Raw genomic sequence first — 20645 nt, forward strand, 5'->3', positions numbered from 1 at the left:
TAGAACACAGGTCTTTGCCATCAACATTGTGACATTGTGATAAAAGAGCAGCAAGTTTATTCCTTTTCTATGTTTTTTTTTTTTTTTTTTTTTTTTTTTTTTTTTTTTTTACTGTCCACACAGTGTTCTGTGACAAACCTTGTCATGCTGGGAAATAACTACATGATGTTTTTCTGAGGGGAATTAAGCCCTACTTAAGACATACAATGTGAATACACACAAGGCAGCAGTTTTCAGATATAGTTACTAATGGGCTCAAAACCATCAATAAATCGATCCATAGAAATGAGTGGTATGGTAAAAAAAAAAACAGTAGAAGCCATTTCCATGAATCACTGCACTTTTGGAAAATTCATCTTCTTAGTCATTAGTGAGAGCTGTCTCTTTTAGGCAGACTGTCTTGCAAAGGTACCAAATGATCTTTCCTTCCATGTAAAATTCCCTGTTAGTATTTTAAATAGACTCTCTTCTCCAAAAGAGCATATGAAATATTTCTTTAAATATAAACCCCAAACCTACCCATAAATTTGTGCTAACATGTATATGAAAGATTTTCTACAGAACTGTATAATGCCAGAAGCACTGTTCTTTTTCATAAAAATCTTAATGAAGCTTAAAATGGCAACTTCTAACACCATTACTTAGATGTATAGCACACTGTGTGTGTGTGTGTGTTTTATAAATATGCTCAATGATTGTTTTAATTATATGCAAAAAGAAAAAAAAAGTATATAGGTATAAATGCACATCAAGCAAATAAAGTGATGTTATCTAAGCAAATTAAATTCTATCACATGGGAAAGTTCTATTAAAACAGGAATGAGGTCCTGTGCTAAGTCTCTTAATTTTCGCTGCACTGAGATCAGGAGAACCACAGAGGTTTATGACTCATAAGAAAGCTGTCTTATCCAAAAAGAAATTTTCTTATATTCCAAAAAAGTGGTCACTCTCTTCAGGAATGTTTGTTCTCTTTCCAGTTTGGGGGCATTTTGATGATTTCTCATAATTTTAGGTAAGTAGGTACTGGCCATGAGTTACATCCTAGAAAAAATTAGAGGAAAAATTCATTTTACACACACACTTTTTTGACCAGCAGGGAGACTTGTGATTTGCAATATTAAAGGAAATGCATAGTCTTTGCAAATATAGGGTCTTAGTTACTTCCTTTCTTCAAGGAATTATAATGTAGTAAATCATACACCAATGAAGTTTTATTAAATATTTATTACAAAGATTTACCAGCCTTATTAGTTTTACCTCTGTCAGCAGTGGGGCTTTTACAGAATGGAATGTGATTTCTGTTTTCCACTTCTCAGCCTTTGACTACAGTGCATTAAGACAAAACACTGATTTATTTTTCCAGATGTACTTTTCTTTCTTTGAGCATTATTTTCTTCCTGGTTTGGTTTAATTTTACACTTGACTGAGGTGCATAAACTGAAGGAACCGAGGTAGTTTGAGGAAAATATATATGTGGGTTACAAAGTGCTTGAATTGTCATTTTGAAAAACATTTGCAGTCATAAAATAATTAGCTGGAGTCTGAATACAATCTATTAAATAAAAAAGAAAAAGAAAAAGAAAAAGAAAAAGAAAAAGAAAAAGAAAAAGAAAAAGAAAAAGAAAAAGAAAAAGAAAAAGAAAAAGAAAAAGAAAAAGAAAAAAAAAAAAAATCATAGCAGTGGCATGGAAACGGTGGAAGAAGCAGTTCTCCCAGCTTGGAAGTGATGGACTCTGGAGATGCGTGCTCCATGTCTACCTTGACCTCATGGTTTCTCACTCATGTAATCCCAAGGTGACAAGACAAAACCATTGGGGAAGAAATTAGGAACAGAAATATTGTTTTGGTTAAAGCTGACTCTTTCTTTCATTGCCTACTTCACCAGTTTCCTAAGTGTTATCACTTTATATAAAGACACTGTTGTGGTTGTCTCCTCCAAAGGAACCTTCTCTTACAAACTGTTGAACACACTGACCAGTAGCAATCAAATCTGACAGAAATGTAGATGTCTTGGAGACAACTTTTGTGCAAGCCTCATATAACTACAGCAAACAAAACCCCAAGGGACAGATATAGAATCACAGAATGTTTGAGGCTGGAAGTTATCTTTGGGGTTGTCTGTTCAAAAACCCCAGGTCAAGCAGGGCCACCCAAAGCCAGCTGTCCAGGACTGAATGAACATCTCCAAAAATGAAGCCCTCTGGGCAACCTGTTTAAGTGTTCAACCACGCTCACATGCTATATATATATATGTATACATATATATGTATATAAAAAATATGATGTACAGATAGATTTCTATATGTTTTAATTTATACCCATTGCCTTTTGTCCTGGAGCAACACAAGAGGACCCTGAAGACAGTGTGACCTCACCCTCCATTCAGGAATGAGAATCCAAGTAGGAAAAAGAGCCTTTAAAAATGTTTCAAGTTTCAAGTATCCTAACAATGAAGTGAGAGTAATGAGTCAGAACTGGAATTTGGATCATCTTTATTATGCAGATAGGAAAATTGTTATTTTAGTTCAATATCCTAGGTATATACTTCTCTAAGCAGTGAGAGACATGCTTTTGGCTTTGATTTGTCTGTCTACCCCAAACAGCCTAAAAAGATTTCAGGCTTTTTTTTTTTTTTTTCAAAGCAGCAGTGCAAGTTTCCTGGATGCGTCTGGCATTTTATAAATGAAATCTCCACATAATTATTAACTGATGCCATTCTTGAAGTTACTGACATGAAAGTTCAAGGTCCCAACCCTTGCATATGCTGGGCTTCCTACAACACCATGTCCTGCTGCTTTTGTTTGCTATGAATAACTGATAACATAACACTGATGCATAGGCTGTCTTCCAGTGACTTGTGTCAACATTATATGATGTCATATATTCCATCAACATTATGTCATCTCATAATGTTGACCATAAGACTGGCTGAGCACAGGCAGGTTGCAGGATGAGCCTGCTGAGTTTCCACTGATCCACTGGTTACTGGCAGTCCTGTGGCTTACATCCCTCCCGTGTACAGGTCACTGCCTGAGGAATGTCTGCTCTCTCCTGATCTGAGACTGTTGCATGTTTTCCAAATCAATTTCCTACTCCCATATTATAGTAGTTGTAAACATCCCCTCTCTTTCAAGGTCTGCCTTCCTTCTGGAAGTCGGAGTAAGCATGGGATAGATGTGCAGGAAGGGAGAATCAGTCCTGAGTGCATCCATGCCCCCAGAGAGTCATCTAGGTAGAAGTACTGACGCAAAGGTGTCAAAAGCCGCAAAATCTTCCATTGCAACAACCCTGCTCACCTCCTGGCCTTGATCTGTACTTCCTAATGCCCAGCCCCATGCTACCTCCTTAGGCCTTGCACTTGTCAAAGTAGGAACATCCTTACCCCATCTTCATGTGTTATCCAGTGACTTGGCCTATGCCAAAGAACACCAGACCATAATAAACCAACTCAGTCAAACAAACAAACAAACAAACAAACAAACAAAAAAGTGCCAAAAGAACAAAAAAAAAAGAGAAAAACAAATAAATAAATAAATAAATGAAAAAGAAAAAAAGAAGTCTAGTCTGCTTTTGTTCAAAACATTACAGGGCACTTGGGATACCTTGCTCAGAACTAGCCTGAGTATTGCTTGAGGGAATCAGCACTTTTTAATACAAGGAAGGCATATTAAGTTTCCCTTGTACTATTAAAATCTGTATCTGCACCAACTCCTTTACCCACACACTCAGAAAACAAATTCACTTAGTGGGGTAATTCTCCTTCCCTAAGCCTTGAATTTCATTTCTTTATGTTCCACTATCTATGGCTTTTCTTTCAGTTTGGAAGTAACCATTTCTGACAGCTCATTAATTGGTCTCCTATACTGCAGTTAGGAATAAGAAGCGTCCCATTTGCTTTCAGCTTGTGCAGCTCTTGTGGTGTTTATTTGTGAACTCTCTCTTTGAGCTTTTCATGCCTTTCTGGCTAAACCCTCCATTCCTTTAATGTTTTGAATTTTCTGTCATGTCCAGGCTGCACACCATCCACAGGCTAAAAGCTTGTATTACATTACTTCTTTTCCTTGGTAAATTCTATTTGCTTTAATCATAGCTTAATTCTGTCTCCTCTTTTCAAGGTCTGTTCCCTTATCCAAGACACAGGTACTCAGAATTGCAAGCCCAGCTCTTCAGTCTTATATCAGTCAAAAAGTCCTCCCTGTTTTTCCCTCCTTTCTGTAATCTCTGAAAAAATGTGTCTCTATATAAATGTGTTCATTCATTTTCAGATGGAACACAATACTCCTCAGATTTCTGCAACACAGTTTCATAGTCAGCCTCCTGACTGAGGTATCTGACTGAGATACCTGAAAACTATGAAAAATATTTGCTGCTTCAGAATCTGCTATTATCAGAAACAAATACCTTCAGAAACAGAAACCTTCACTTCTCTCCTTCCTTACATTCCCTACTCACAGATCAAGAGTGAAGTGCTGTTCCCCAGAGTTACACTACTGGTGGGCATTTTTGAATTCTCTTTTATCTCTGGCACCTTGTATGGTCAATCAATCACTCTGAGCCAAACATTTTAACAAAGAAATTTTTCTTTCCACATCCAAGTTCGAACAGATCAGCACGTCATATTATAGGTTTCTGCATAAAACAATAACCAGTTGTCCAATTCATAGCAGAAACTTCTAAGGCTCCCTACAATCTCTAATATCACAGCTGCTGCATTTTTATTACTTTATTCTAAAACTGTTCTGAGTCTGTCTCTATACTGTTTGGTGGTGAAGATGGGTCGTTTTGTTTTTTGAAGCGGTAAAAGCATTTCACCTCAAATACTATTCCTTCCATTGATACTATTAATAAATTTCCCATGGGAAATGGAAAGGAATTGAAATTTCTCAGAAAAAAAAAAAAAAAAAGCATGTCTTAAGAAAACTTTCAAATCAATTTTTTTACTGTTGTTTTTCTTTTTTTTTTTTTTTTTTTTTTTTTTTTTTCCTTTCCCCTTCACTGTAATAGCTTTCATGTAAATATTCAGAAACTCTGCTAAGGGCTAGTCCAGATAAGAAATTGTCACTCTGTGCAATCGAAATCTGAGGTGTTGCATGTTTAGGGGAGCTTTTGATATTTTCCCATCACCGAATTTCCCAAAGAAAGGTGACAGCTAATATCTCCTGTTTATTACCTGACACAGAGCAATGGGAAATATACCCCTATGATCTGCTAGGGAAGAAGTAAGCATGAGCTAGAAGGGCAATTTAATTTTCAGTCTAATCAAATTTGGTAGGTGAAATGTTGATTATGGCTTATTTGTGTATGTGGTGATTTTGAAGTGTTGGGCTTCCAGCTGCTTACCATCTCTGAATACAGGTGTTAAAATCTCAAAGGGCAGACCGAGCCTCAGTAGCCTTAGCACAATCTAGCTTACTTAGCACAAGTAAGTGGAGTAAGAGACATCCTATCCTATTCTACCCTATCCAGAAGTCTGCACAAGAGCACTGGGTCAATGCACATAAACAAAACATTCACTTGCCCATGAGTGCCCATCATCATTAGACACCAAATTGCTACAGAAGTAGGGAAGTGCCCCTCACTGACCCCTACTCTGCAGCAATTCCTCCCCATCAGAGACTGTTACAGTTAGTGGTCTGCAGGTGCAAAAGGTCATAAGAGAAGGCTCCATCTCATCAGAGAGAAAATGCTCAGGCTATGCATTTAAGCCCTTCCCATGAACCCAGCTGAACACTCCTGAAGCAAATTAAAGAGTGCTTACTGCTGCTGGTGGCTCCCTTTCCCACCCCAGAACTAGGAGAAGCCACCAGCTTAGGACCACAGAGGAACAAATCTGGCACATAGTTTGAAGTGTGTATTTGTGTGAGTAAGTCTCTTGGAATCACTCCCAAATGAGCCAGGGCAGACCCTGTCTCAAAGGGCACTCTGGACTTTTGGATTATCTACCCATAGGCACATTTGCACTGACGAGTCACAGGTGAAAATAATTTGTATTGAGTGCCAGCAAAAGCCTTCTGAAGAAGGTCAAATTGGTGAATAAAGGTACTGGTGGAGTGGGACTCAGGATGGAAAGTCTCCTGAAATATTGATGGAATGTGATATGTCAGGTGGAAAGCAAAAATGATTTTCATTGTTGGTTGAAGCAAAAATATGAGAGGAAGATTCAACTTATTCGCAAAAAGAACATGCTCCTTCCTTGATGATATAATTAAATAAGATAAACAAATACACACGCTAATTCAAACCATTTGGTAAATGCACCATGTACTTAATATTCAATAATTTCAAATAATAATTATATTTTATTATTAATTTCAGAGTAACTTGAGTATGTATCTCACATTTCCATACTAAAGGACTACGTCCTGTCAGTTCCTGTTATCACACACCAGAAATAGCAACACACCTTCATGTCAGTTTAAAAATAAAAATGCATGTTTTCCTGACAACCTTTAGATGAGACATGATTTAAATTTCTTAGGTTGATTCCAAAAAGCTGGTGCTTGACGCGTTATTCTCCTGAAAGAAGAAATTCATTAAGGTAACTTAGATTATCAAATCTGTCAGATCATGCATGAATTAGAATACAGTAAATTAAATTATGGATCAAATATGTAAGCATGAGGGTACGTTAGACTTAACACAGTGGTGTTTAACCCTGATTAATACACATTGCTATTTTTTTCCAAATATAGTCAGAAAGAACTGCCCATACAGTGGACATGATGCAAGTGTGTAGTCATTCAGTAATATGTATGCTCCATTCAGATATTTTGTTCTGTTTTGTGTTTTCACTTGTCCCTCTAAGTAAAATTTTGGTTGATTATGTGGTTAAGTTACTTTGATAGTAGGATGTGAAATCCAATGCAAAATGAATCTGCAATAAGGGATAGGAATTATTTGTTCTGCATAAACTAGTTCATAAGATTTCTATTTTTCCTAATTCCTGTTTATTAATTGGATTTAGATCATGAAACGCTAAAAAGAGGCATTGATTTATTAAGATGTTGTCATGTGTTTTAACACAGGATAATAAGAATTTCTGTTTATCTTAATATGTAATTCTGAATGTGGAAGTATAAAATGTTGCATTTGATTCTCATTTCATGAAATTGCTTATTAGTCCAAGCTTGACAAGGTCAATGAGAATCATGCCCAAATCTGTGATTAGGAAGCCAGAGAAAAGTGGCAGAGAGAAAATCTGAGTTGACAGAAAAACATTGAAAGACCTGATGATGGAAGGGGAAAAACGGGAAGCAGCGTTATTAAGCAGAAAGCAGCATTTTAAGCAGTTTTTTTACATGGGTTGAGAAATTGCTAGAAATAATTAGCCATGATCTAAGTTTTCCTGGTGTAGAATCACATTTATGTTACTGAAAGCAAGTTCAAAGTCTGATCATCCCTAGTTAGTAGCCCCTTCCTTATAAACAGTGAACAAAACCCAGACCTAAGCAAAGAAAGAGCTAAAACCAGTCAACTATAGACCTAATCCTGGTTTGCCTGTACAAAGTTCTTAGCACATCTCAGGACACATAAGTTGAAAAACAGAAGGTAGAAAAGCATAAAGAATAGCTTTTTATGAAAAAAAACAAACAAACAAACAAACAAAAAAAAAACAACCTACAGAGAGCAGACCCTTACACCAAAAGGAAAGCAACAAGAAAACAGAAGAAATTAAAACATCTTGAAAGAAAAGCAAAGAAATGGAGCATAACAACTTGCCAAAACCATATTTTCTTTTTTTTTTTTTCCCTTTTTGGCACAACAAAAGTGGCAAAGCCTAAGCTGCCCCCAAAATAGTGTTTTTGTTTTTTTTTTTTTTAAAAAAAAGCACATATTTCAGCTTTATCCCTAATTTCTATAAAAGCAGTGCTTTTTGTAACTATTTTACTCTAATTGAAACACTATTTTTCCTTCTAACATTTCTTTTTTGCACTGTTTCTCCTTCCCCTTCTCATACCTCCCATGCCACTTACTGAGTAATTTTTCTCTGGCTTGTAAAAGCTTCTTTTTAAATAAAAAATAAAAAAAGCTCCAGACTAGCTTCTTGTGATACAGCTGGCTTGTACTTTTCTTATCACCTGCTTCCAATATAAACACACACAATTAAGCAGGCACAAATGTTTCTTTCTCAACTCTTCTATAAGTATTCCCATGCCTTGGCTCTGAGTGCATTAGTAAGCCTTACTAGCCCAACAAGCCTCACCTGGAGCCTCCATCCATGCCCTTGTCAATATGCACAGAGTGTTTTTTAAAACTCAGACGAACAACCTCCTTTGCTTTCCTGGCTGTGCTGTAGGAATGCTCCTCTCTAGCTCAGCTGCAGGTATACCTGATCATGGATGATCCTGATCATGGATGATCCACCTTGATCTTAGAGCTACCCTGTCATGATGGACCTGTCTAGTACTCACTGGACTTCATCCTGTCCCTGACTGCAGCTTGATCTCAGACCTGCCTTGTCACAGCAACCTTGCTTCATGTTCAGGCCCTATGGGTGAACCTGATTTATAGGCCTGCCCTCTTCACCTCAACTTGGTGCTCTGTGATGGGTTATCCATGGGATTTCCTTCTTACCTGTCCTTAAGGAAACAGCTGGTCCTTGCTGCTCCATGACATCTGGTCTGGTGAGTTCTTACCCTTTCCAAAACCTAGCTTTATCCTAGAGGTTATGGAAATGCTTATATAAGTGTGTATATATTTATTCTTTTCTGAATAATTATCATCCTTGAGATGCAAAGAATCAAAAAGCTCAAGAGAATTGAAACAAACTCCCCATGCATCCTTAAGTAAGTCCTGCTGATAGCTTTTTACACACAGTGTCAGAACGTGGGAAACCCTGTTGTTTTTCTGCAAGCATCAGAGACAAAGAAAGCAAAACTGAAAAGAGAAAGCTTGTGTATTAATGAGTGATGCAGAAGTCTGCTGTATTTTGTTGTTATACTTTATTGGCTTGATCCTGCAAATGGTGTCCTGTAGCATCTCCTATGAGCTACTGTACATGTCTTTCACAGCTGAGCAATCCTATTCTTATTGTCCACAACATGTTTGCTATAAGTACTTGAGATGACTTGTAATCTCTAACCCACTGTATATGATGGGAAAGACAGACTTGACAAATGAAGAGTGAGGTTAGACTTTTTCCTGACAAATGAAGAACATGGACTGACAGCCAAATGAGAAATCCATTCCAGCCTCCTTTTAAAATGGATGAACCTGTCAGTAATCTTCTTGGTCAGATAAGAATTACCAATAAGTTTGAACAGATAGCCTACTGAAGTTTAATAAATAAACTAATAGTAAGGGGGAAGAGCTAGTGTCATTCTGATGTATGGGGAAGAGTTTGTAGAGGTCAGCATTTTGTATGGTGCCAAAATAAGAAGTGCACTTGCTTATTGAAATGCAACCATAACCTCAGAAATTAGTGAGGCCAAATGTCATTTGGAGAACTTGCCAGTTTTCTGAAAAAAGGTATTTTCAGTGGTGGGAGACAAGTCACTTGGCATAACTTTTGGCAAGTTTGTGAGGTAGCTGTTGAAATACAGAAAGTGAACAAAACTGAAGTAACGTGGCTGTCACAAAGGTCTATTTGTCCTGGCCTGAATGACATCCTTGGAAGAATGCAAAGAAAGGGCTGATAGGGATATTCAATAGTACAAAGCAATTAATTGTGTGTGTGTGTGGGGGGGGGGGGATAAATTGACAGCTAATTGCTGTCATCCAGAGATGCATATTTACGAATTTTTCCCAGAAAGGACAGATAACTGAAATAGCTACAGTATAAATGAATGTTGATAAAGTTAGCTATGACATCCCCCTTTCAAGCCAAGGTATCACAAGTAATCCTTAATACTCCAAGCAGTTTCAGTAGGTGGTACAGCTGTGCCTCTCAACGGGTGATCACAGTTGGCATTTTCTCTGATAGAGGGTAGAAACTTTCATGTTAATCAGGAACTTAGAATAAGAGCTAATTTTCTTCTGAAGGAGAAGGGATTTCCCTCCATAACTCCATCAGTTGTCTGCCTGGTTTCCAGCTCAGCTGCTCTGCCTCAGCTTGGAACAAAAGACTTGCTCACAAGTGCAAATGAATTAACATAAACCAGGCTAATAGAGTTGGTATGTAAAACTGTTTCCAGATCTTCCATAATGCTGATAATTTTAGAGGAAAAATATGATGATGCATGTCATTTTTCTATTAATATTTACTTAGCTATTTAAAATTCCTGTCAGTTGCATCAAATTGCAATCAAATAGCAAACACAACTCATTCAACATCACACAGTATTAAGAGTGCATAGCATTTAGCTATGTAGGCTAGTATAATGAAATATTTTAAAGAAACCCTTGATAAGAATTGGCAAAATATTCAACAATATTAACAAAAGTATTGATATATGTAGGACCATAAGACAACTCAGGTTGGTCACCTATTCCAAAGTGTTTCATTTTAGCATTGTTTGACGTTTTTTCAATTCAAAAGGCGGCTCTAACATTTATTTTCCAGTTACATTTTTGTTTTGTAACATTAAATACTTGTGGAACACCTCCTTTCACAAATGCAGTAAATTGTACTACTAAAAATCCATGGAGCATATGTTTCTATTGCATTTGTACAGTAGAAAATACATTTATATGGTTACGCTCCTTAGCCAGCAATAGGTAACCAGGAGATCATTTTAAAAAGACACAATGTAAAGTGTATCTGTCATCTCTAGGGATTTCTCAAACATCTTCAAGTGCTATTTATTGCTTGGACACTGCACTATAAATTTGAGAGTCTATATAAAATGGATATTCTGACAGGTTTGGTGAAAAGTTCCCCAAAATGTTTGATCTGTGAAGTTGTGGGTGGGCACCCAGCACACCTGAGTGTGACTCACAGACTTAACCATTTTCAACTGAAAATGGTTAGTCTTTATGAGAGTCAGAGGATCAAATCTGGATTGAAACAATAAACATATTTCAATTTGTGTAAGGTGATACTATTAGAAAAATCTGTTTATTGGCCTGAAATTAACTTCTGCAAACATCTTAATTGGGTTAAGAGGTAAGTGAGTTGTTCCTTGGCTGAGTCTACCTCACAGCTATGACAACAATTTTAGACATGATTGGCTGACAAGGGTTCATGGTGACCTGGTTCACACCTCTCAGCAGCCTAAAGACATGAAATGGGTTGTCCATACCAATTTTTTTGTTTATCTCAAAGATTATTTTACTGCACTGCCAACGTCCATGATCTGGTGTGCTTTGTAATGAACCAAACACAAAGTACATCCTCCTCTGGATCACCTGAGTGAAAATCAGAGGAAAGCTTCCAAGCTTTAGCTATTTGCAACAGCACTGACATGCTGAAGCAATATAACCACCTGTGAGGAATGATTTTGTTTGTCAGTTTAGGTGCTCTGTTTTCTTTTCCCAATAACCTTTTCAGCTACCTTTGGTTTTTGAGTAATTTAGACAATTAACTATAATGTATGTATACTGGCTTTTGGATAAGGGATGTCTACAAGAGCTCTTTATATATATTAAAAAAATAAATAAATAAAAATTATTTTAACCCTTGTTGTGATTTTCATCAATTTAAATATATGTTTAGACTGTAAAGTTGAATATTTCCCAACATGCAGATAATATCCTATGACATGGCAACTGGAGTGTACTTAAAAAAAAAAAAAAAAAAAAAAAAAAAAATGCTGGTATTGAAGCATTTTGTGTTTAGGTGTTTCTGAATACCACCAGCGTATGTGTTTTTCATAATCCAAAGATAAAGCCATTCATCAAAGGTTGTGGATTTTTGCTTGTTTTTGTTTTCTTTTCCTTTTTTTTTTTTTTTTTCCCCAAAGAAGTGGAAATAAAAATAATAGGCCTGTGCAACTTTGAAGTCAATAGGGCTGCAGAGTTATAATCGACAGTAAAAGCCATGTTGATATTGCTGGGCACAGAGTGGCTCTGGGAATTGGTAATGGCCAGAGCCTTGCACTGCATGCTGGTTGGGCTTGTATTTTACAGTAAACTGGGGCTTCTGCAATGGTGCAAAATGATCAAGGAAGCGTTCATAAATATTAGAAGCCAGTGAGAACTCATGTAAATACATGTTAACTGAGATGCAGTTTCTTGAAATTGAACTGAAATTAAAGAAAATATTTAATAACATAATGTATAAAACATTACTCCCCTTTAATGTATAAAACATTTCCTCAACTTACTTATTGCAGAAATCAAGGCTCCAAGCAGCACAGAGTTTATTTCCAGTCTCTTTGCTTCCCCTTTGAGTGGCCATGCATCATTTTGTATATATTTGAAGTTAAAAAAGATGTAATCCAAGTCCTGTAAACTCTTGGGTTTAGTCATTATATGGCAGAACAATTTAGTTCAGGGAAGAAACGGGCAAGCTGAGCCTTTGCTGAGACAGAAGAGATCATCTTCCTCTGACTCCTGTGAGAAGCTCGGAGTGACACTCAAGGAACCGCTTCCTCCTGTTTTATTTCTACTTCATGTGAGAGATTTGGAAAGCTCATTATTCCTCCAGTACCTCTGCTGTGACTGTGTAGGAAGCACCTCTTTCTTTTGGAGGAGGAAAGGGGGTTGAAATATAGAAACTGTTGTTTGGTTCTCAGTATGCCTCTTTCTGTTTAACGAATGATCAATTTAGCAAAGATGCTCCAGTTCTGGCTAATGTTGGGATTCAAAATATTTGACCCACTCCCTGTGTTTCAGCTGCTGGTTCCCAAGACCTGCTGTGGGAGTGGTCCAGCAGTGCTTGCCATGCCAGACCTCATGTCTGAGCTCAGAGTGAAGCTGGGCACTCCCCATCCCTTGCAAGACCATGGTGCTGGCCAGTGTGGCCATTTGGTACCTGTAGCCCACCCATCAGCTCCCCATGTGCACAGCTGGCTCATGTGCCGTCCTCCTGGCCCCTACTGAGGACGGTTTTAGCAGCAACCCTCTACCTCCGTAGCTCTTGCTCCGTGTGGCTTCATTCGCTGCCAGGTATCAACAAATGATACTACTCTGAGAAAGTGTTTTTTGCGATTTCCTTTCTTAGCATTGGTTTGCATACTGGAGCATATCCTCCTACTATTTACTATACGCTCTCCTGCTTATCTCAGCGTAACAGTGCTGCTGAAGCACAGCTTGTACACCAGTTGCAAGTTGTGGATCCAACAGCTTGGCCTGCGTTTGCTCTTCCCATTTATGGGACAGGGCCAATTCGAAATCGCAAGTCATAAACAGACATGTTTACTTACAATTGTTAATAGCACTATCGATAGAAAATACTTTTTTTAAAAGCTCATTTATTTCTCTGCACTTGCTTTTTCTGTTAGTCTCAGATTAGATGAGAAAAGATTTCGTGGAATCACTAAGGTTGGAAAAGACCTCCAAGATCATTGGGTCTAATCATCACCCTACTGCCAATGTCAGCCACCAAACTATGTCCCTAAGTTTCCAAAGGTTTCATGTTTATGTGTTAGAAAGCAAGTTTTGCTGGATTTATTTTTAGTTGCAGAGGTATTTCTGGGTGGTGATGTGTCTGATAAAGGGTGGTGTCTGTAGCCTCCAAACATTTGCTGGATTTTCTCTGTGGGTTAAGGGAAGGGTGACCCTCTGAGACTCCTCATCAACAAAACATTGCGAGCATCTTCCACTTGGACCAAGACCCATCACCGTGCACTCCCCGAGAGCCACGCCACCCTATTAACGCCGAGATTTCTTGCAGTTTTACTACTTTTAGGGACAGCCCAGCTCCCCCCCCTCCCCCCCGCGCTGGTGCCTGATGCTCCCCGACCCCAAGCGCCCCCTCCCGCTGCCTCCGACTCTCATCTCCCTCCCCCCGCCCAACTTTCGCGTCCCCCCTACCCCAAAGCGGGGATGCTCGGGCAGCTCCTCCCGCACCCCAAACCCCTGCTGGCGGCGGGGGGCGCCCGCGGGCGGCGGCGGGAGCGCGGGCGCGGGGGCGGCCGGGGAGCGGCGGCGTGAACGCGGCTGCAGAGCCCCCCCCGGCCGGCAGCGGGGAGCAGGGAGCGGCAGCGCCGCAGCCTCCGGAGCCGGCCGAGGAGCGAGCCCCGAGAGAGCCCCGGGAGAAGCCCCCCGGGGACGGGGGGGGGGGACGGCACGGCGGCCACAGGGGGCCCCCCGCACGCTGCGCGGCCCCGCCGCTGCCGCTCGCTCGCCCCCGGCGAAGAGAAACCAAAGCGAGCGGCGGCACCGCCACACGCTCTCTTCGCTCCCTCCTTCTCCTCCTCTTGGTGGTGGTGGTGTTTGGTTTTGTTTTGTTTTTTTTTTTGAATTTTTTTTTTTTTTCAATTTTTTTTTTTTTTTCCGCGGGGATTCTCCGTTCTCCTCCCAGCCTGACTTGCACCTTCTTGATAATTTCTCTTCCCCCCCTCTCCACCTCGTTTTTTTTTTTTTTTTAATACTCTTCTCCCCGCTTCCGAACCCTGTGTCTGTGTCTTTCAATACTATCACAACCTCTGCTAAAAATAGATCTTTTTATATACCCTTCCTCCTCTCTGACCCCATCCAACACCCCTTGTTAAGGTGAGTTGTGTCTTTTCATCACTTTTTTCCTTGTGTGTTGTTGTTTTGTTTTGTTTGTTGCTTTTTTTTGTTTGTTTGTTTGTTTTTTTCCTCTCCCCCCTTTAGGGCAGGTTTTAGGGAGGAGGGGATGTGGAGGAGAGGATTTCACGGGGAGCCAGGCATGTTTGCAAAGCCTTATTTTCCCTTCTGCAGCCTCAGCATCGTTCCGGACTGCTCCTTTTTACCCCAAGGATGTAGCTGGCTGATGAAAGTGGGGAACTACTCTTCCTTAGCACTGCATGCTTGGAAGCCACAGCAACAGCAGGGGAAAAAAAAAAAAAAAAAAAGAAAGAAAAGCTGCTCTTTTTTTCCCTCGTCCCCCCCACCCCCCCATTCCCTCCTCCTTTCAGTGTTTGGTTTTCTTTCTTTCTTTCTTTCCTTATTTATTTATTTTTTCTTTTGGTGTGTGTGTGTGAGCTTGATTTCTGTCTTTAAGCAATTCGCAGGGGACTTGCAAAGAATTGCATGTGATGTAGGGGGGAGTGAGTGTGCACGTGTGTCTGAGTGTGTGTGTGTGCATGTGTGTGTGTGTGTGTGTGTGAAGTGCATTTGTATTTCGTGTTTATGGGATGGGGAGTGATAAAGCTTCCACGCCGCCACTGTACGTAGAGCGAGGAGCACGGCAGAGGCTGCTGATGGAGAAATTGGTCAGGGATGCAGGAAAAAAACACAGAGCTCTCGACAGAGTTCAGTCCCTTGTGCTCCAGGACATCTTTCGGTAGATCATCGCTGGCACCTTCAAGGTGCTGGCTCCCATTCCTCTCCTGCCTTCTCGGCAGGGGATTGCCTAGAGGGGAAACTTCAGGGCTCACGCAAATTGCTGGCATTTCTATTCCTCCAGCAGCCCGAGACTGTGTTATTCCAGGGATAAGTGGGGAAAGCAGCGTTGTGATCCAGAGCAAACGGATCGTTTGCCATCACGTATTGCGTTCAGTATGAAAAAGAGAGATGAAGCGTTATTACTCTGGCCAGCCAGCAGAAGCTTTGCAGCCAGGTTTACTTTCCAATTCCAAAGTTGTTTTAGCCTGCTTTTCTTTCTTCAGCTGTTCAGCTAACTGTTCCTATTGACAACAGAAATGTGTTTCTACAGTAAAACAGTCTATTTGGAAGCTGCTGGGGAACAATTTATTATTCGGAGGCAATCAAGTAACTTATCTGTTTCATGGATTTCTCCCCAGTCTTTTAGTGTGCTTTCAACTATGTATTTTAGCGACGTGTCTGAAGTGGGGTAGTATAGATTTTAGTTGCATTTTAACAAGGAGTTAAGGCATAACTTGCAGGGTGCCATTTGCAAAGTGTCACTTAATATAAAGCAAAATAACAGCCCCCTAGCTCTTTTTCATGGATTTTTCACATCTCCGTTGTTTGCTTCAAAACGAGCAGGTGATTATTTTTTTTTATTATTATTATTTTTTAAGAACTTGGAGGGAAAGCTGGCTTCACAGTGATGCACAGTTAGAAACATTCAGAGCTCAAAAACATAACACGTCTGTGAAACTTGAATTTGTTCAGGAAATCTAATGGATCCAAAGCACATGGAAGATCACTTTATGTGCATAGTTTTCTAACAGGTTGGATCATTTTTTTGCATCTGAAAGTATACAAATGAATTTAAAAGGTTGCTATTACCTGTGCTTGGAGTCCCTAATACTGTATGGATACAGGAACATCTCAGTTGCCTGCCTAGTTAATGCAATTCAAATACAACCAATCTCTCCACATGCTTTATAGATGACGTTCAACAACAGTGAGCAGTCATGGAAGTAGTCTGGTGCTCTCCAGAATCATTTTATCATTCCTTTTTCTTCCGAGCCTAAATTAAAATATTTTACACAAGTTTGCCTTGGGATTTTCTTTCCGCTGGGGCTAGCTGATGTTGCAAAAGCAGGAGGCATGCTTCAAGTGAGTTGTGCTGTTCTTAATGCCTGGTAGCGGAGAGGGAAGAACACCTGATGTGATTCGTACATGATCCCTAAAGGTATGCAGGAGTGAGGAAAAAGATGAAAACCAGCACAGTACAGTAGCAGCTTAAAGAAGTAAATAAGGCTGATGCATGTTAGCTTGTCAGCTGCTGTTCTGCTGAAACCTGACTACTGGCTAAGCACGTTTTCTTGGTAAGCACTGTGATGTGATAAAATCTTTCTGATTTGATGGAGTTTGCTGTTAGAATCACATGTGGCACAGGACATCTCTTGTTCTGATGATAAAAATCATGCCTCCTCATTTTAATCTGGAGGAGGCTGAAATATCCACTACTCCTGCTGAAGTTACTGGCAGTTACTCGTGTTCAGCAGTTGTCAGGATTTTTTATTTAAGCGTAGAAGGATTTAGGATGTTTGTAAAGAATACAATTGCCAACAGATCTGTAACGTGTCATTTTGTTTAGATTTTACCTTGGGTGCAAATAGTATGTTTATAGGTAAATGCTTTATTTTACCACAGGAACACTAAAATGTGTCAGTAGACGGACAACTTTTGCATGTTTTTTTTTTTTTTTTTTTTTCATGAGGTTTTAAAGTGAATTTCCTTGGTATTGGTTAGCAGTTTGTGAAAAAGCAGTGTTTGCTTCACAAGTGTATGCGCTGAGTTCCTTATGCTAGTTGATTTGCTGTTGACATCAGTGAAGGAATGGAATGTTTGTACTAAAAAAATAAATAAATAAATAACAAGACAGATTAATGCATTTTTGTATCATAACAGCTGAAAGACAAGCGCTTTCAGCTGGCTACAAAACTGCTCAAACAAAGGTTAATGTGGAGTTTGATCTGGTGGTTGTTCCTGGTGATGTGAGTGGCAGCATACCACCATTCAGGTTATTGTATCATGTCGTAACCTGTGATGAAACTTGCCTTTAAGTTATGTTTTGAGGCTTGGATAAAACTTGCATTTATTCACCTCTGAAGCTTTTCTTGCTCTTAAAACACGTCCTATAAAGCTGTGAACTGTTATAAGCAAAGTCATGGGAAGGGAGTTCAGAAGTCACTTTGACTTTGTGGAGCTTACTGCTATAAAAGTAAGGCGGGATTTGTCTCTATGAATTTGTTAGCCAACTGAAACGATTTCCTTTTCTTATGGTACTTTATTATTCTGCAACATCACCCTAAAACACTTAGTCAAGGAGTTTTTATTGCATGGATGTTACTCTTCCACAGCTGAAGACCGTGTGTGCTTGGTGCTGTCCTAACCTACAACTACCCGTTAGTTTTGGTAGCAATTTGTTGCAGGGCAAAACCGCTATTACATTCAGACATTTATTGGGGAGGCTGTATTTGTGTCAGATTTTCTTAAATTTTTAACAAAGGAAATGAAAACTGATGTAGTGTTGTTTAGGACTTTGGGAGGTAGAGTGCTATGTTGTTATCTATAACCATGTAGACTGCAATGGAAATATACATTAAAAAAGCAGTACCATAAATCCTATTTTTTTATTTAATCCTAATTTGAATCCTGAGCCATTTATAACAATTTATTTATCAAATTGGTCCAATTTTGTCTGAAAACCCCACCATTTCCACCAGTTTTAAAAGGTACTATGCATGTTTTTTGATCTGCACGTATATTTGTAATTTTGAAATGTTTAGATGAATGAGGCTACTTTATGCAAAGCTGACTTTTTATTTGTGTTCTGTCCACTAGAAATACAATTTTCGTAAGAAACTAATATATATATATATATATATATTTGTGCTGTACTTGCCTGCACACGGAAGAAAATTAGTATTTTACTCCTGGGAACCATATGTAGCCGAAGCATCGAGTGGAAACCAGCACCACATGCAGTCACGTTCTCAGTCTTGGTGGATGTGGACAAGTGTCAGCGGTGACAAGTGCTGGTGCATGGCTGGGGATGGAAGAGGCTGGCTCTTAGGGCAGGCAGAGCATCTAACTTACTGGTGCTGGAGTGGCTGTGTGGTTCAGGGCTAATCTAGCAAGTGGCTTCCTCACTCTTAGCGGCAGTGAAACTCCTCTGTCTCAGTTTGCGTTCAGCGATCTGCTTGGCTTTTCCTCCATATTAGAGCAGATATGGAAGGCTTAATTACAGGCTGGTAGTGCTACCACAGGTCTCTAGTGACAATTGTTTGTAGGAGGTCAGATGGAAAGTAATTGTGGAGAGGAGGCTACCACAATGACGTTTCTTCTTTGTATGTTATAATTTATGCCAGTTTTCCTTGTATTTGTATACAGCTATTGTACCCTACTTGTCTGTGTAGGCTGGAGGCTGCTTTTTGTGGAGGAAGTGTTTGCAGGAAGTGGGAAAGTAATATTATTGTTCCCCTTTTGGAATAACAGAATGTAACAGCTCTTGCTACCCTGGTCCCAAACTGATGAAGGACAGCCGTGGCATTGCTGGCAAAATGTTCGAAGTGACTAAGAGCTTTCTTGTTCTTTCATGATGGGAGCCACATTTCTAAGCACAATCCAAAGGGAATGCTGTTTTCAGAATGAAACTGTATTAGTGAGTCCCCGTGACCAGTCTTGTCCTGTTTGTGGCAGCCCAGTTAATTCCTGGATGAGGTGGGGTGAGCTTAGTTCCTCCCATTGGGGCCACAGCTCTAACTCCATGCTGGCAGCTAAGTAGCTATTCTAACAGTACAGTGCTACCAGTAACAAAATGTAAGCTTTTTTTTTTGTAGGGCAAAATACATAACACACTATCGCTTTCTGCTAACGGACAATGCTTTTAACAGAACGCGTGAATCCAGGCATTTTGATTATGGATCTGTTTATCTTTCCATATCCATGACTTTCTCATCTATGTTGTAGATATAATACTAGATATTATTGCAGATATGTAGATATTAAATACCGTGGATAATTAATAGACTCTAAGGTAGCAAAATGCTTATCTTCTGTAAATGAAAGATAAAGTTCTTATTTTGTTCTTTGATTTGTTTTGGGGGCATGGTTGGTTCTTAACTACACCTTATTTAGTTAACATCTGTCTCTTAGTTTGCTTAAAAATAGTTGCAAATAGGTTTATTATTATTAATTTTAATCAGTCTTTTTTGTGTGCTTTAAAAAAAAGAAAAGTTTAGTTTCATATTGAAGTTTTACAGTAGGCCGTTGAGGTATGATGAAAACTAAATCCTCTTAATGACTGGTTGTCAGCATGCTTTGATTAATGTAAATGACATATATAGTGACAAGGTCTTTTTCAAACTTACTGGCAATTTGCATACAACAATATCTTTTATAATGAGTCATTTGGGGCTCCCATAGAGATTTTTTTTTTCTTTCTGATCTGCAGTGAAAAAAAAAATCAAAGCAATTGGATTATTTGAGCTCCAGTACAACAAAAAAGCTGTGATGGTATGGTTCCCTAATCAGTCATACCATTGTCATCTTTTCACCTGGCTGAGTTCAGCATAAAACATATCTATAAGCCAGCCATAGCAGTCTGGGGCAACACCTTTAGTTCATGATGGCAGCTTCAGTAATCCGAGTAGAAATACACCAATACTTAGTGACATGGTGAATGGCAAGGAGCATCAGCTGGGAAATAAATAGGGCCCTGAGGTAGGCTGAGAAAACCTGAGGAAAAGAAACAAAAAGTTTGACTTTCTAGAGCAGAAGTCAGCACATGGCCATGAAATATCTCCAAGCTTCAGTGGGCATTAAGTGCTGTACCTGACAAAATCTTAGCTACTCACTGGCAAGGCAGAATCCTAATGAAATGTATCTCTTCCAGCAGAAGCTGTAACAAGCAGAAAGAGAAAACTTTACAACCATAATACTTGTGTTGCAAGTATTACAAATATTCTTGTTTAAGAATGTTAATTGTTCCTTCTACTGTTGTAATATTGATGGCCAGGTATGTCCCATTTTAGCTGTGTAACTTTTGAAAAGGTTTATATACCCTAAATTATATAATGAATGGGAGAGTAGATTTACACTAGAAAAACATGGAAATTCAAAGTTAGGGGTCATCTTTCACTTAGCCATTGCAGGGACATGGTCTGTGACTTGGGAGTTCTTGTCGCAGCCTCAACAAACATCTCCTTAGGTGGCCTTCCATGTAGTCCTAAAATGGGACAGTGTAGTTAAGGCTGAATTCAGTAATTCCTGGGCAT

The 20645-nt window shown here is 39.3% G+C and overlaps 1 protein-coding gene across 19 annotated transcripts in view; it reads left to right on the plus strand.

The window, feature by feature from the left end:
* The first annotated feature begins 8464 nt into the window (after nt 1-8464).
* Nucleotides 8465-20645, plus strand: part of LOC137850783 (poly(rC)-binding protein 3-like) — a 515321-nt gene continuing 503140 nt past the window's right edge. For 5 of the 19 annotated variants that reach the window (XM_068671175.1, XM_068671173.1, XM_068671176.1 and 2 more), the window contains exon 1: nt 13987-14535. The gene's annotated coding sequence lies outside the window, so the exon portion shown is untranslated. Of the gene's footprint in view, nt 8625-13985; nt 14536-16510; nt 16689-20645 lie in introns of those variants that run through there. The other 14 variants (XM_068671197.1, XM_068671198.1, XM_068671177.1 and 11 more) reach the window with 13 other exon arrangements.

This window comes from Anas acuta, chromosome 2 (assembly GCF_963932015.1).
Source record: "Anas acuta chromosome 2, bAnaAcu1.1, whole genome shotgun sequence".
Taxonomy (NCBI): Eukaryota; Metazoa; Chordata; class Aves; order Anseriformes; family Anatidae; genus Anas; species Anas acuta.